The following is a 17,983-nucleotide window of genomic DNA, read 5'->3' on the forward strand; positions in this document are numbered from 1 at the left end:
TTTTGAACAGAACCAGTAGTGAGATAAAATCATTTAATGAACTTTGCAGCCCCCTGCCTGAGATGACCATGAAACACAGGCCCCCTTGAGAGCGTGCATCCCTCCCACACTGGCAGATACCTCAGAGAGCATGACTTGGCAAGTGCTGAGAATTATTCTTTAAAATGCCTGCTAGTATTATCCATTTTAATATTCATCCTGTGAAGCTTGAAAAATTCCACACTACTATCTTAGCTGTAATGAAGGTTGAAGTGGTGTGACAAATCACACTTGGTTTTGCATTACAGGGTGACTTACAGAAGTATGCAGTACTTTGGAGCTGTTAATCTAAGGATGTGTGCTTGATTATGACCTATCACACAATCTGTTCTCTTCAAGGCAATAGTCATAGGAATTATCTGTTTGGTTAAAATTAGCTGACAGAATGCTTTAAACCAGCACTAGTTTTACAATTTGGAGTTGTTAAACTCTACTAGAGATGATAACTTGTATCATCAAATTTCATTTTCTGAGGAAAATATTTTGTAGATTTGGTTGATGACAGATGTATGAGCTGATCTCAGTTTTCATTAAATCCATCTACATTGCTAATATACCATATGTGACTGCTGGCTTGAGTAGTATTTATAGCATTGCTGATTATTTTAACCTTCTTTTGTTGTCATTTTTCAGACCACAAGTAGCAAAAGCAGCAGCCATTAGATGGATGCTTTCTGTAGTTCATATTTCTTTTTTTTCTCTCTCTCTCTCTCTCTTTTTTTTTATCTTCTTTTTCTTCTATTTATTTATTTATTTGTTTATTTTCCAGACAGCTTTACAGCAGAAAACCACGAGCAAAACCTGACAGCTGCAGCCTTCCTCTGTAAAGGAAAATTCCAATTCATTCAAAGTACTGGTCAGTTTATTTAACTTGTAAAGGCATATTAAAGTACAGATTTTCTTCAACATGTACCACTGCATATCACGTTAAACCACAGAAATGAGCTCACTTGCCTTAACATATGATAGCAGCAAAGGCTTGTGCTCTCAGAGATTTTAATTCCAGATATATGCATTGCATTGAAGACAAATGATTCTTTGAAAATCTAGAAAACTAGATCAGAATCCGACTGGTTTTGGAAATCCCAAGCAAATAAAGTGTACTTGGTCAATATTAAAATAATCACTCTTATAAGGACAGTTGGGTACCTAGGCTGAATATAACAATGATGCTGACCACCACGGTGCTGCAGAGCTGCATAATTCCTTCCCTGCAATTTCACTCAGAGCTTCAGTAACTTCACAATTTACAATAAATTAGAGTTTTATTTTGAATGTCAAATGTAGAAAGTATCTTTCCTAAATCTTTAAAAGCATCTCCATTTAGGGGGTTACTTCAGTGTCCAGGCTTCATCAGACCAGAACATATATTTCTAGTCTGATATGTTCTAGATGTATTGATATTTCTGCATTTGTGCAGATTAGATGTTCTGTGTAAAGCTCAGCCAAGGTGTGGTAGACATTGCACACACTCAGGTTACCTGCAACATATTAGATACACATTGCATACACAGTGACAGTATTTACAATGAACAATAGATCTGTGTATTCATGTGTCTTACGCAAGCTAAATGGGCACCCAGCATCCAGAAATCCTGGACAGAATTAGTACTCTGCTGGGCTACCCAGATCAGAAGCAATAATCAGGTGGAAGGTGACTGAAAATACATATTTCACCCTCAAAAGTATTGCAGCTGTCATGTAGGCTTTTATGCAGTGAAAATTATTTATGAATTTTTCAGTTGCATCTCAGTCTTTGGTTACTTCATAAACAAGTCTCCTCAAACCTGTTTAACATAACCTGCTTATATGACAGCACTCATCTGTAGTTTGCAAAAGTACTTGTAAACAACCGTTTAATGTCATTAGCAGAGACCTTAGAAAAATCTGTAAAATGACTGACAAAGTGCAAACCTCGAGAACATCTGGGGTGTTGCTTGTCTGTAGCAATCAAATTCAGCCTCTGTGTTCTTACTCTTCTGTTGTCTTGTGTGGGAGAGGTGAAATAAAAGTAGCAAGAAGCTCTTACTCTCATACAATTATATCTGGTACATTTTGGACATAATTTTTCAGCCTGGCTTCTTCATTGTCTTTGTTTAAGATCCGGTGCTAAAGAGGAGGAGGCAAAAGGAGAAGGTATTTCACAAAATCTACAAGAACTTTCTATTTAAGTGAACTTCTCATACTCTTTTCTCTTTGATGTTAGAGAAAATAAATTCCAGAGAGGTAAGATTTTAAAGCACACACTGTACCATGTTCTTGAGACAGTCTTTTTCTTTATTCACTGTGCATATAGTATTCACATCCTTCTCATTCTAGTTTGATTCAATGACAGTCAGAAAGTTGTGAGGAGGGATTTCTGTTACTAATGGATCTTGTCCTTCCTGGTCTAGGAGCAGCACAGGCCAGAGTAGTTTTAATAGCCCTCTCCAAGCTTCACAAATTCCTGAATGGAGCAGATAACTCAGAGGGTAGGTAAAAGTCTAATAAATTTAGGCATCTATTTTCCCTTGATCATTAGCTGTTTTAGATATTTCTGTCAATATATGCAGTGTGAGTTTTTTAAAGTCTGTCCTTCAAAACCATTAGAATGGGTCATTCAGTGGGTCTAGTGAGTGAGGCATAGTGAGACAACAGGCAGGATATTTTTCTAGGGACTGTCCTACAGCTGATGCCATGTGCCGATGTGGAGGTCTGGTGTTTCCTTGGTTCCCAGTTGCACATGCATTGATTTGAACCCTGTTATCCTGCAACAACAACTCAGAAAGTGCTTCTGGAGAAAACAAGTCTGCTTAGAAGTTTCTAGCCCTAGCTACTGGATATGACACTGAATGTTTAAAGTTTATGGAAAAAAATATCATGACTGGACAACTGAAAAAGTCAATTAATTTCACTATGGTTTCAAAACCATTTTTCCTCTCCTGGGATAAGCCTTGGATTGGACAGTGAGAAATCAGTGGGGACTAGTTTAGATAACAGAAAAAAATAAGGATTAAGTAGATATAGGAATACACAGGAATATCTTTCATCTACATTGGATTTTTCCTCTGAGTGCATTCTGGATGGTGCATATATCATAACATCTATGCCTATGACACACAATTGTTTTCTTTATAATACCTCTTATAGGATGATCTCAAGGTCAGTAAAGCAGCAGGTTGAAGAGCTGACATGTTTTATTAGCTGACTGAAAGTTCTTCTAGACACCAATTACACGACATCTGTAACATTTATAGAGGTTGGTTGGTGTTTATTTGCAATTGTAGTATTGCCTTTGTGACACAGACATGAAAAATTAGATAAAGAATCACAGAATCATTTAGGTTACAGAAGACCTTCAAACCTTCAGTGCTCTGCTTCAAGACTAACATGTAAGATCCACTAATACCTTTCCGTAATTCTCCCATTAGTTGCTTGCTTGCAGCTTTATTTGTGATTCTACTTTTCCCAGGAATGTAAGGTTTCCAAGCAGTTTAAATTGCATTAGGCTGAAATTTAACCACTGGAGCTGCTAGATACACAGTTGCTTTCCCATGGAAGTGTATGTAATTAGCTTCGTTCCTTGCACTACAGGGGGATTCTGCTACAAAGGAGAAAAAAGGCTGCATGTGTCACCTACTCTCTGTCAGCATTTCCATGTGTTTGAAACTACCTTAAAATCCATATCAAATGAACTTCTACAGGGACCTGTCCAGAAAGGCTTCTATGATGATGATTTGAATTTGCCTGCAAATCTGGCCTGGGTGTTTCTTACATCTTACTATGGCACCAGCATTAAGAACTCAATTGCTCCAGACACCCTCAGGCATCAATTTAATGAGTTCAGGAAAGAGGTTTTTGATCTTCTGTTAAAATCAGACAATGCAGTGTGCTTCAGTGCACATGCTGTTTAAACTGAGGCTGGGGCTGTTCTACGCCCATACAGTCCATGGAAAATGAACAGGATCTCAGTGGGGTAATGCAGTCTTCTGCCTATCTTTTCATAGATATGAAGTTACATTATTATTATTATTTTTTTTTCCTATACAGACAAATTGTAGGTGCTTCAGTTAGATGAAGTTAAATGGGATGAGTTGGGGATGTCTGAGGCTTCAGAGTTGCTTCCAGAAAATATTTGAAGGTCAACAGGGACTTTGTTTTCAGTATTAAATTAGATGAGTTTGAAAAATTTTATTTAGGAAGACGGTAAGGTGGGAGGAAGGATGATTAAGGTCCTTAAGGAATCATCCTTGATTCTTTAAAAAATAAAACTAATGGTCATGAATAAATCTGTGGTTTGAATCCCAGTGTAAAGTAACACAAGGATGTTGTAGTTGTACCCCCAGCTTTAACTTAACTAAAACTAGACTTTGGATCAAGAATAGAAGTATTTAGATATACTCATTTTCCTTCTATCAGTGTATCAGAGAGAAGGGATATGGGTGTCTTACCCCTCAGGGCACAGCAGTGCTCTCCTACAGTGCTTTATTATGACCAATTAACTAAACTAAGAAAGACTTTGTGTTTTGCTTCTTGGCTCCTGTCAAGATTGCACCAGTTAGCATTAAAAAGGCATCCCTGACTAGATGGGCTGGACCTGAGACCTAGAAGAACATGAATGTGAGATCTGAGGGCCCGTTCTGCCTCTCATGTGTTCTTCCTGGAGAGAAATGTGATTTTAACTCTTACACTCAACCTGGTAATGAAAAGTAATGTCGGATGTGAAAGGTTGTCACCACAATGTTTCTTGTAAACACTGAGACCCAAACTGACCATTAACTCTTAGAAGCTGTCATTAAAAAGTCTCTGACTAAAACAATCCTCAGTAAGTGAAGATTGCTGGCAAGATTACAAAGGTACCAGGTATGTGTTAAGTAAAATTTAAGTCATGGCAGATTAAGATCACATACTTACAAGACAGCCATGAGTGACCCAGGGCCATTACGTAGTAACAGGCATAGGCATCCTGAGTGCTGCAAAAGCTATGCTCCTGTAGTTGCAATACCTGCTATATGAATCTGTTTGGAGACACACACTTGAGAGCTGTGAAAAAGCCAGACTTGAAGGAGGATAAAAACAAATAGAAATGTTTTGCCATTCCTTTTCCTAATACAAATTGGTTTAGCAGAATGTTTCAAGTGTGAGTTCTTTGTTCAGTTAGACCATTCAGACCTTTTTCTAAATATGAATTTAAATGCATAATATTATGTAAAAGATTTGAAACTTTTGTCCATAATTCTTGAAAGATGATCACTGTTATTTCAAATGAAAATATATATATATATGAAAAAGGAAATAATACACTGCATTGTTTAAGAACTTTTTTTCTTTTTCTAAAGCAGAATAAATTATTTCCTCATCTGTTGTTTACACATAGATTGTTAATGAAGTTTTAAAATGTTTAATGTGTCAAACACATTAATTAAATTAATATAGGGAGTCATTATATCTCTAACAAGTAGAAGAACCTTTACAAAATCCATTATGTAATGTCTTTAACTTGAAGGTAAAATCTCTTTTAGTATGAGTTTGTTCTATGCCTAAGGTGTTCTGGAGTTGAATTATCCAGAAAATATCTTAGGTAAGCAGGCATTTAAAATGTTTTCTTGTGGAAAATTGAATACAAGATTGAATATGCTCAGAATGTTATTCTCCATCACGTCAGTGTGTAAGAATGTCCTCAAGGAACATCCCTGGGCTCTTTGGAGCTCTGGTCCCTGGACTGTTATCTTTTCTCCTTTCCTGTTCAGCATGTACAAAAAAGTGTCAATAGAGAGGCATGAATGGTGGTCACTAGAGGTCCTGCTCTTGGCCTGTATATGTTTCCATCTTGTGATGGTACTCTGTAGTCAAGAACTCTGCTCTCTGCATAGTGGAGATTAGGTCTTGATGGGTGAAGCACACAGTCCAGATACAGGGGAAAGCTACCTGGAGGAGGGTCATGAACATCTCTGACTAAATAGACCAGTAGTTCTTTATTACTCTAGTTACTAATCTGGGGGTCTGGATGGATCCCATCTAACACCAGAAGGACAATAATCTTCTGCAAAGCTTGCAGAAGAATTGATAACTTAATTAATAAACCTAGAAAAATTGGAAACTTTCAGGTACAAAAAGCTTATTTATGTCTGATAGAAGTAAGAATCGAGATACTTTTTGCTCTCAACCCATGATTAGAAATAGTTTCTCTTGAAGGGAAGGCCATTCTTGCCAGTGTTCAGCATTTTCACGTCTGATGAGGACAACACAGTACCTCACCACCCAGCAAATAAGATGTTTCCTGCTCTACCTCATTGCTTTATGTTTAAACCTATATTATTATTATCATTGTTAGTAATAATGATAATAATATTTCTTTCAGAAACATAGGCTTCTCTACAGACAAATGGCTCAAAGCTTCTAACCAATATGTTTTACATATGCATACAACTCTACTATATTAAGCTCTTCTGGGAAGATATCTATTAAAGTATGACAAGAGAACCTGGCCCTACTGGACTGTATTATGAACTGGTTGCCTTCTGGCTTTGAAATCGATACATGTTATACATTTTGACGTTCAAGAAGATCTCAGAGATTAGTCAGTCTCTCTGATTTTCTTGCATGTCAGTGCTTTGGACTAGTGTAGTGAAGACCTGAAACTACAGAAATTTTTGAGAAGTCCTTCATTGGGCTGTACTCTGGTTATCATGGTCTGAACACCTGCTCTTATTTCATGTTGTGCCTCAAGTAATGCAGATATTCTTGAGGCATTAGGCTCAGCAGCCAGAATGAACTTTCATGAGTCATGAGTGCTTAGCACCTCTGAAAATGAAAAACCACATGGACAAAGAAGACTGTTGATGCAGAGAGTGCAAAAACTTCCTCCTACATGCCAGTGTTAAGGTAACTATGGAAAGCAATGTCCCCATAAAAGAAATAGGCCCAAAATAGTAACCTCCTTCAACATCATGTAAGCCCCATGAAATCAGTACCAATGGCTCTGATCTTGGCAAAAAGACTGCCACTGCTGAGAATGCAGTGTGAATCTCTTATAACTCCCCCATTTGACTTCATGTTCACAATATTGTGTAGGCAGTTGAGAGACACAAATGATCCTCATCACAAAAATAGATCTCGATGACGTTCATCCTTTGTGGGTGTCTTTCATTGGTCCTGACTTTGTTTCTAATTGAAAGTTTTGAGGACTTTAAGGAAATTGACCATTTATTTTCATCACAGATTGTACCTTTTTGGATAATTTGGCAGGAGGCACCTTCCTTTCGCACTGGTTCCTATTACATTTCTTCAAAGTGACTGCTCTTACGTGATCACTTCCCCTCTTTGTCTTCTTCCACTTATTTATTTATTTATTTTTCTGGTAGTGGTTTCCCCATGAGCTGGTGCACAAGGTATCTGCTAAGAATGTCAGATGGGGTCCTTGAGCTGTTTCCCAGTTGACTGGCGGCTAGCAAATGTGACGCCTATCTACAAGAAGGGCCGGAGGACTGACCTGGGAAACTACAGGCCTGTCAGTTTGACCTCAGTGCCAGGGAAGCTCATGGAGCAGATTATCTCGAGAGTCATCACGCAGCACTTGCAGGGCAAGCAGGCGATCAGGCCCAGTCAGCATGGGTTTATGAAGGGCAGGTCCTGCTTGACGAACCTGATCTCCTTCTATGACCAAGTGACGCGCTGGGTGGATGAGGGAAAGGCTGTGGATGTGGTCTACCTTGACTTCAGCAAGGCTTTTGACACCGTTTCCCACAGCATTCTCCTCAAGAAACTGGCTGCTCTTGGCTTGGACCGGCGCACGCTTCGTTGGGTTAGAAACTGGCTGGATAGCCGGGCCCAAAGAGTTGTGGTAAATGGAGTCAAATCCAGTTGGAGGCCGGTCACTACTGGCGTTCCCCAGGGCTCGGTGCTGGGGCCGGTCCTCTTCAATATCTTCATTGATGATCTGGATGAGGGCATTGAGTGCACCCTCAGTAAGTTTGCAGATGACACCAAGTTAGGTACATGTGTCGATCTGCTCGAGGGTAGGAAGGCTCTGCAGGAGGATCTGGATAGGCTGCACCGATGGGCTGAGGTCACCTGCATGAAGTTCAACAAGGCCAAGTGCCGGGTCCTGCACCTGGGGTGCAATAACCCCAAGCAGAGCTACAGGCTGGGAGATGAGTGGTTGGAGAGCTGCCAGGCAGAGAAGGACCTGGGAGTGATGGTTGATAGCTGAATATGAGCCAGCAGTGCGCTCAGGTGGCCAAGAAGGCCAACAGCATCCTGGCCTGTATAAGAAACAGTGTGGCCAGCAGGGCTAGGGAGGTGATTGTCCCCCTGTACTCGGCTCTGGTGAGGCCACACCTCGAGTACGGTGTTCAGTTTTGGGCCCCTCACTGCAAGAAGGACATGGAGGTGCTTGAGCGAGTCCAGAGAAGGGCTACAAAGCTGGTGAGGGGCCTGGAGAACAAGTCTTACGAGGAGCGGCTGAGGGAGCTGGGCTTGTTCAGCCTGGAGAAAAGGAGGCTCAGGGGCGACCTTATCGCTCTCTACAGGTACCTCAAGGGAGGCTGTAGCGAGGTGGGGGTTGGTCTATTCTCCCACGTGCCTGGTGACAGGACGAGGGGGAATGGGCTGAAGTTGCGCCAGGGGAGTTTTAGGTTGGATCTTAGGAAGAACTTCTTTACCGAAAGGGTTGTTAGACATTGGAACGGGCTGCCCAGGGAAGTGGCTGAGTCACCATCCCTGGAGGTCTTTAAAAGACATTTAGATGTAGAGCTTAGGGATATGGTTTAGTGGGGACTGTTAGTGTTAGGTCAGAGGTTGGACCTGATGATCTTGAGGTCTCTTCCAACCTAGAAATTCTGTGATTCTGTGATTATAACTAACAGGTGATTATATCAACTAAGGCAAAACAAGTAATGTTACATGAAATATGCAAATCTAACATCCATGCTAATGACTACTACTTTGAGTCATACATACCCTACATCCTGTGACCTCCGCATTGTCAGAATACCCATGGGTCAATGGGTTACAGGGTTCAGTCTTATCTAACATCTTCAATAACATTCTGGGTGATGGGATAGAGTGTGGCTTAGGAAACTGCAGATGACACAAAACTGGGGGAGTAGCTGATTCACCAGAGGTCCATGCTGTCATCCAGAGGGACCTTGTCAGGCTGTAGGGGTGGGCTGACAAAAATCTCATTAAATTCAACAAGAAGTGGAAAGTCATGCACCTAAGGAGAAACAACCCCAGACACCAGGACATGCTGGAGGTCACCCATCTGGAAAGCTGCTTTATAGAGAGAAACTTAGAGGAGTCCTGGTGGACACCAAGTTGAACATGAGTCAGCAATGTACCCTTGACACTCAGAAAGTTAAGGGTATTCTTGGTTACATTAGGCAGAGTATAGTCAATAGGTCAACAGAGGTGATCCTTCCCTTCTACTCAGCATTGGTAAGGACGCATCTGGAGTTCTGTGTCCAGTTCTGGGCTCCCTAGTACAAGAGAGACCTGGACATACTGGACAGAGTCCAACGGAAGGCCACCGAGATGATCAAGGGACTGGAGCACCTTTCCAGCAAGGAGAGGCTTAGAGAGCTGGGACTGTTCAGCCTGAAGGAGAGGAGGTTCAGGGGGATCTCATCAATACCTGAGGGGATGGTGCAAAGAGGATGGAACCAGGCTCTTTTCAGTGGTGTTCAGTGACAGGACAAGAGGCAGTAGGAACAAACTGGAACACAAGATGTTCTATTTGAACATCAGGAAATGCTTCCTTAGTGTGCAGGTGACAGAGCACCAGAACAGGTTGCTGATATAGGTTGTGGAGTCTCCCTCCTTGGAGATCTGCAAAAGTCATCTGGACATGGTCGTGGGCATCCTGGTCTAGGTTTCCTTGCTTGAGCAGAAGATTTGATCAGAGAGGTCCCTGCCAACCTCAATCATTCTGTGATTCTGTGATCTGGTCTGCATGATATGTTCCCATCTGTTTTGTACACATCTCAGTGCTCTTGAACCTCACTAACCAAGAGGAAGAGTTGCTCTAGGAGATGATTCATCATGTGCTATGGGAGAACTGGATTCTGCTTTACAGGTCTGTCTTCTGGAACAGATTTGCAAGCTTGTGGCCAATGCAGAGCCAATTACGTTGGTGAATTTTGGGGTTGTTTTTTAGCAGGGTAACTACATGTAATGTTCAATAAAATTAGTAATCATACATCCTTGATAAGACAATCTTGGGACAAGCATAGAGACTTCAACCAGAATCTTCAGCCAGAAATCTTACTATCTGTAAAATCATCTGTAGTAATAATCAGCCATAGCTGAAAAATCCCTTCTTGTTATATTATGTTTCCATTGTTCAGATTAAGAGTTGTCAGTAAAAAATTCAAGGTTTTGAAGTATCTTATTGGTTCTCTCTCTCTCTTCTTTCCACTGTTACTCCTTAAACCTGGCCTGAAACTGAGGACATTAAAAGAAATTTTACTGAAATTTTTCATTTGTTTAACTCTCTGTCAGAGATGATTTTTTCTTATTTTTATCCTAAGTCTGTTCTTGAAAATCAGCTTCCTTCTTTACCGAAGATGTAGAAACCAGATCCCAGATCTCTGGAGTTTTAAACTAAAACTGTAGAAGATGGTGGGCTCAGTGAGAGATGGTCCTCCACAGATCCATGAACAGTTTTATACTCCATGTGCCAGCTAGAGGCATGTTGGGCAGAAAACAGTTTTATATTTTGAAAATGAGGAAGAGTTGACAATGCTGTTTGAAAATTAAGGATTGAGACTTGTAAAGTGTATATGGCCTTGCAGATAGATTTTAATAGGGAATTGAATAAACATTGAGACAGCTTTGTACCCATACATAGAAGATTATCAGATATAATGTTATCCTGGCCACACCTGTAATGATTTTGTACAGAGTCAGAAAACTGACAGCCAGTATAGACTTGTCATTAAGTCACTAAAAGAAGGCAATTCACTGTCCAGAGCACCACTTTTTTTTTTTTTTTTTTTTTTTTTTTTTTTTTCCCCTAAGGTTAAAGTGACCCTTTAGTTTGCCTAGCAGCATTTTTTATCAGTATTCAGAAGCAGCGTGGTACTTTAAAGGAAACCAGACAGCATACACAATAGTACAGGTTTCAATATATTTTGAATTATTAAATAAATAATTTTATTATAGCTAAGATAATCACATATGCAGAATATCAAGGCCAGTGCATGTGAGTGTTAAGAAATAAACAATAAATGCAGTAGGCAATTAATTTGTCTCTTGGGAATGTTATTTCACACGCAGACACATTTTCTTCTTTAACATCAATCTATAAAGCTGAGTTCTGCGAAGTGTTTTAATTAACCTATCATCATGTACTTATTTATGGTGTGCCTAGAAGATATGATCAAAATACAGTAGTCTATTTTCTACCTCCTTTATATAAAATTGTCCAGGATCTGAATAACTATACAAACCAGAAAATATTAAAAACAAATATTTTCAAACCTATTTAATATGTACATCTTGGCACTCCATCAAACTTTAATTGACAGCAGCCAGGCAAAGCATATACTCTTGAAAAGTAACAAGTCCCTGTTACTTCTTTTCATCTGGCTATCTGATAAAACTCCTTTAAAATTAGTATTCAGCACCTCAGAATCCATGCACACACGGCTGGTATAATTTGTCTTTCTGACACACTTAACCCAGCAAGTGGGTTTCTTGGTCCCTTTGATATAATAGTAAGATTAAAGGTAATTATTTCACTTTCTGTGAGTTGTCGCACAATGATACAGGAATCACTCCTCCTCCCTGCAGTGGGTCAGATCATGCTTATTTGTTCTCTGCAAGTTTGATTTTAATACGAGTGGAATAGTGATAAGAAAGCCACTTGAAAAATTACTGTATTATTGCCCATAAATTTAGTTCTGTGATAACCTTTACCTAATTGTATGCTCCTTTCACCAGCCAAAGATTTTTTCTCTTAATTGCCTAAGAAGAACTATTTCTCTTTGATTCTGCACCAAATATATGAACAGAATTTGCTAAGTACCGACAGTATGCTCAGCCTTAGTAAATAGGATAAGATATATGAATTGTAGCCAAAGAAACAGATAATAGTGGCTTCATCTCTGAAGACTGCATTTTTAAAAAAATGATGCCCTGTACTCAAATACTTGCTGTGGTTTGCTTTGGGTATGTTAGGTTTTATCAGTGGTGTGAGGCTCAGGAAGTCATTCATTAGTGCTATGCTCTGTCGCACACTGGTATCTGACTGCAAAGTTAAGAGTTGGCATTATTAACTTCTAATGATGCCATCTCCTGGTGAGTGGCACCTGTGCTGGTGTTGTGATCTAAGATCAGCACTGGTAAGATGGAAAATAAACAGCAAAATCAACAGGGCTGATAAAAGCATGACTGAAGTAAGAATGTGTGCACACTAAGGGTTTTGCCTCAGAGTTTGAAGTTTTTTTCAGATTTTTATTTTTTTTCCTTTCTTTCTATTGTCTCTGCATTCCTGGTTCCTGTCCTCTTTTGGAAGTAGACCTACAGTCTAACTAACTTGCCTATTACACTAAAGCAGTAGATTTTGTAGTGAGTTTTGGCTTATCTAACTGTGGTCTTCCCTTCATATTTGCTGTGTTTTTCTGTCACATTCCTTTGTCAATGAAGATCTAGCTAGAAACAAGGCTAATAAAACCAGGAAAAAAACCCAGAGGAAAGAGTAAGTGAACCTGTCTGAATGCATGGCTGTGCCTAGTGTCACTACAAAGGGGACAGTACACATGTCTGTGCAGTCTTGTTTTCACTTCAAACTATTTGAGAAGGTTGCAGTGTTGAGCATATAATTTGCACAAGGAATATGCATTTGCCAGCCAGTTTTATCTGTGTATATAATTACCTGTCGGAGCTGTTGGACTGGAGGATGGCCTATGTGTCTTTAAACACAACTGTCTTACTGTTGAACTATTGCAGTTGTTTTTGGTTAGCATCACTCATGACAGGCATATCACTATGAGGAAGTGTTTAGCTGAGAGGAGAAGATGGCAGAGGAATGCACCAAATTGGCTTTTGCTGTATATTATTGGATGGATGGACATGTACTGCACAATATTTCTGCACAAGATTTTTTTTTTTCTACTGGGTTGTTACTCATATCTCCACAAAAGCAGAACTTTTGGTATAGCCCCTGCCAAGAACTGTGGAATGGAAAGAGACAAAGGAGGGAGCACACTGCTATTTTTCTTGTTTCCTTCTAATAATACCCTTCATCTTCAGAAGACCAATGTTAAAAGAAATAAGAAATTTCCAACTTTGATTGTAACATCTGGATACTTTGTCTTGAAGTATGTGGAGGAGATCCCAACTGAATAACAAAGATAAACATCAGTAAACATTGTTCTCAGCTTTGATACTAGATTATGAAGGCCATCTGATCCTTAAAATGGATTGAGCTCTGTTTTCCTGTCCTATGTGGTGGTGTTGGAATGCTTAATTTAGTCAATGACATTTATGATGCATATTGGTAACACTTGAACCATTTGTACAAACCTTGTACACAAGAAAGTGATGGCAGACCAGAATTTTAACGCAGTCCAGTGAGAACTTTGTGTGAAACTAAGTAGTTACCCAACATCTTTACCCTTTGCAAAAGCATGTAAAGTGCTGTATAAACACACAGAGTGAGTTGTCCATGATGAAAGATTATTAAACAGAGTAAATTTTCTATACATATTTCCATACTTAGCCTTGAACTATTAAATGGATTAGAATAATGATATCATCATGTTTCAGATCCATATTTTTGAGATAAATTTTGGATTAACAAGCAGAATTATTATTTGCTCAGATTTGTTAGTAGGTCTCTCCTACTTTGATCTACCTACAGCAGTGGGCTGGGCTGTCCAGCAGTCTCTGCCCCATGAGGTGTCTGAACAACAGAGAAGTTATATTGCTGGTGCTCCATTATATAGGTTTGAGGTGAGAGGACATAATGTTGCAGCTGAAAGAACAAGGCTGCAAGGCTGACATGAAAAGAATGAGACTTGCCAGGTCTGTTAATCTACTCGTCCTTTTTTATTTATTTATTTATTTATTTATTTATTTATTTATTTAAAAAAAAAAAAAAAGAAATTAATTTTGGTTCTAAGAAGCTGTCCTTAGAAGAGTTCATCTATATAGTCACATAGGGAGGATCTTTGACACCTAGTCTCTTTGATCTTCTGTGAATATCATGTTTCCATCATTGTACTACTTCTTCAACTATAATTAAATATTTCATGCTACTTAAATATTTATGTACATTGTGGAAAGAGGTAATCTTGGTCTTACAAAAGTCGGAGAGTCAACTTTCCCCATAAAACTTTGCAAAATTTCAGTAGACATTCTCTGTCAGTACGGGAGACAGAACTAACTATTTCATTGGTCTATACAGGAGATTTCCTCTCATATAAACCTTTTTGAAATGCTTTCTGAGTAGGATGAGCCAAATAAAACTCTGTTTAGTCGGGCTCTCCATGACTATAAAATAATTCAGTATTAATCACTGTAGTGTTTTCTGGTTATAGAAAACTCCAGATGAATGGTTTACAAATGCCTCATAGTCCTGCAACGCTCAGACTTGTGACCCAAGTCCCAGTTTTACGAGAGGATGTTAGTGGTGAGCTGTAAGTTACTTACCACCTTTAGTCTGCAAATGAGGGAGCATGTAGGCCACTAAGACATACAAGATAAGGAAGTAGAAATAAAGACAAACATAGAAGTGAGATTGCTAATGTGATACTGGTTAATAGGAATTCAAAGCAAATTGAATTGAAAGTGTCACAGATTCCAGAAAGAGTTCCATTATGAGAAAATATAAACCCAGAGTAGAATAAAGATGGAAACTGGCAACTCACTGAGACTGAGAGTTGGCCTGTTCTAGTGTGCCCCTAAAGCCAGTGTTTCCCTACATTTTTGCTGGCTGCCTCGTTGCTGAGGGGCTGTCTCTGGGTGACTAGAGCATGTTAGCTTAGTGGAATGCCTACTCCAGCCATCACTATGTGTATCAGCTAATGAAAAATATCACATGGATCCTCAAAATTTGTGTTTTATTCAGCTCACGTCTCTGGGGCTGGTGAAAGATGATTAGATATGTCCCAGGGAATTTGTGAAGCCCAGAGAAGTTCACTGGCTGTCAGAAGAAAAATCTGCTGAGTCCATATGTCCAGCAAGGCTCAGTGTGGACAACACAACTTCTCTAAATAGTGGGGCTATAATGTCAATGTTTTTCCAACTGTTTGCTTTCAAACCTTTACCAGTGTTTGTATCCTGGTACTAACACAGTATTTCTTCCAGATGTTATCATATAAAGAATGTATAAACTGAAGCCTCATAGGCTGCCTTATAAGTTTGTAATTTTGCTGCCTTTGTAATTTTGTATTTACTGCTGCAGCAATTGAATAGAGCTGCTAATTAAAGTTATTGCAGTGCCAGCATGTACCTGAAGAAAAATGCTAAGCCCAACATATATAAGGCATCCTGTTTTATTCTGATGGCATATGGTAGCTTCATGCCCTTGACAAGAAGTCTTCCTCACAGCAGCACCAGACAAGGACAAGGTCAGTGAGCCAAATATGGAAAGAGTTATGTGTTTTAATGTCTTCTCTGACCGTGAACATGCATTGCAATCATAAGGAGTATTCATAACTCTTGAGCAATTCAATACAGCTGCTCATCGGTCTTGGGTCTCCCATGTTCATACATGATTGTGCTGTAAAAAGTTGAGACAGGCAGAGGATTACAGGTGATGATTGCTGGGTGACTAGATAGAACCTTCCCTCCCCCTCCCCCCCTCCCATGACATACGCCTGTAACTTGCAGTGAGGCAGTCCGCTGTACTGTAAAACCTTTCTAATAAACAGGAGCCAAAATATAAAGTTGCTATGGAATCGTGCACATGGAAATGGTGGGTGCAATGATCCAGACACACAAACTGCTACACACTGTTGAGTTCTTGAAAGATAAGTAATGAAATGTGTGAAGGTAGACCTAAGCAATCTCACATGTCAATTACAGAATCACAGAATCACAGAATTAAAACAAAACAAAACAACCCCCCCCCCCCCAATTTATCTGGGTAAACAAGTAGGGGAAATTACTTCTGATTCTGTTTTGGCTGACTGGAGAAACAAACAAACAAGCAAACAACAAAAAAAAACTTTTTCACAGTTATAGGTGAGGGAAAGCTGTTGGCACCTATAGGCACAATTGACACTTCTCACAAACAGAAATTCATCTCTCCTAGGTAGGAAAAAAGTCACCTTGAAAGATAAATATCAGATATCCAAAGAGCCTAAGGAGTGACAGTTTTCTAGTGCTTGCAGACGTAAACTTTCAGGCTTGTGTTAGGAAGCACTAGACTGTATATTTTTAAAATGGATGACTTCTTTTAAATGGGCAGTGTGTTATGGACAGATGTCAGCCTGTCCCTGTGAACCTGTGCCTGGTGTGGTGCCGGAGCTCAGAGTAGTGTGGGTCAGTGGAGGCAGCCCCCACTGCTGCAATGCTGCCCGGATCTGGGACCTTATCAGCATTGTGCCCTGAGGAGAGGCGGAGGCTACACTGGTTGCAGGAGTGAAGCTGTGGAGGCCAGGCATGAGATGCACCATTTGTTTTACTTTTGGAGTCAACTGTGAGGAGCGAAAGGTCTAGGGCCTGTGAAGCATTTGACAAATATTTCTCTTTGAGGGTCTTTACCCTGCCCAAACGTGGTTGCATTTGGAAAAGGCACATGCATGAACTCGTGGCAACAGATGTCTATTTTGCTGGGACATGCCATTTTTGACAGAATGGTCCATAAAAAGAGTTAGCATGAGGCTGGAGAGTAAGCATCACTGTTTGCTATAAACAAACCTTTCAAAAGTGACTGTAATTGTGGTGTTAGAAGGTTGGCCTGGTCTACATGGTAGCAGTGGAGGAAAATAATACTTTCTTTCATCTGTTCTTTCAAACAGCTGGAGACAGATAAAAGCAGATACAGTTTTAACCTAAGCAAAGATTGTGACTGCATGGTTTCCTTTGTTCTTTAGTGCTTTCTGTTTTCTTCTTAGTTATATTTTTTATTTTTGAACAAGAATATGCACTGATCAGCTTAGGAATGTTTTTATTATTATTATTATTATTATTTCCTTTAACTTAAGGAGATACCTGTTTCTCTTCAAACTCAATTCCTATGGAAACCTCTGCTTCAGAAGTATGCAAGGATAACAGACTCTTTGTTTTGTTCTTCCCACTCAGGCATCTTTCAGGGCCCTGACAGAAAGGCCAGGCAAAAACCTTCCACAACTAACCAGCACAGAGGATGTGCTTTGACATAATAGAGTAGATGTAAAACAGTCCTGAAGCAATCAGTTCCAGATTTGTTAGTAACCCAGAATACAATGACATAAGATAAAGATTTTTTATCATTAAAAAAAGCAAACACACACATGCAAAGTCTGTCAGTTTTTCCAGGTACACAGGATAAAATTTTCAAATCCCAGCATTTAGAGTGAGCAGTGATTTACATGGACATTAATTAGAATCACTTACTGAGCTAAGTTTCCCATGCAATGCTTTGAAAATGTACCTTGCTTTTTCTAATAAGACATTGTGGACTGGTTTTGGTACAGGAGGAAAACATTGTTTAGATACGAGTTTCAATTGCTCTAATACTTCAAGTCATACCGATCCAGTAATGTATAGCTCCATCAGGGTGAGTCTGCAGGCTCATGGGCTGATGTAATAAGGAGTTATTCCAGATCAGCTTTTCCTGATTAAATCTGCTGTGGATGTTGTTGCAACAGAAATAGCTCTTCTGCTATAAACCCTGCATTAGGCCATTCTTTCCTTTCACTAATTGCAGTTTCTTATGGCTCTGTATGTTTTCTGTAGGAATAAAAAATTGAATATTGCTTCAGATATATTTTTACTGTGTACTTTCCACATATCTTTCTGCTTTTCCCTCAAA

The sequence above is a fragment of the Oxyura jamaicensis genome, chromosome Z (assembly GCF_011077185.1).
Source record: "Oxyura jamaicensis isolate SHBP4307 breed ruddy duck chromosome Z, BPBGC_Ojam_1.0, whole genome shotgun sequence".
Lineage (NCBI taxonomy): Eukaryota > Metazoa > Chordata > Aves > Anseriformes > Anatidae > Oxyura > Oxyura jamaicensis.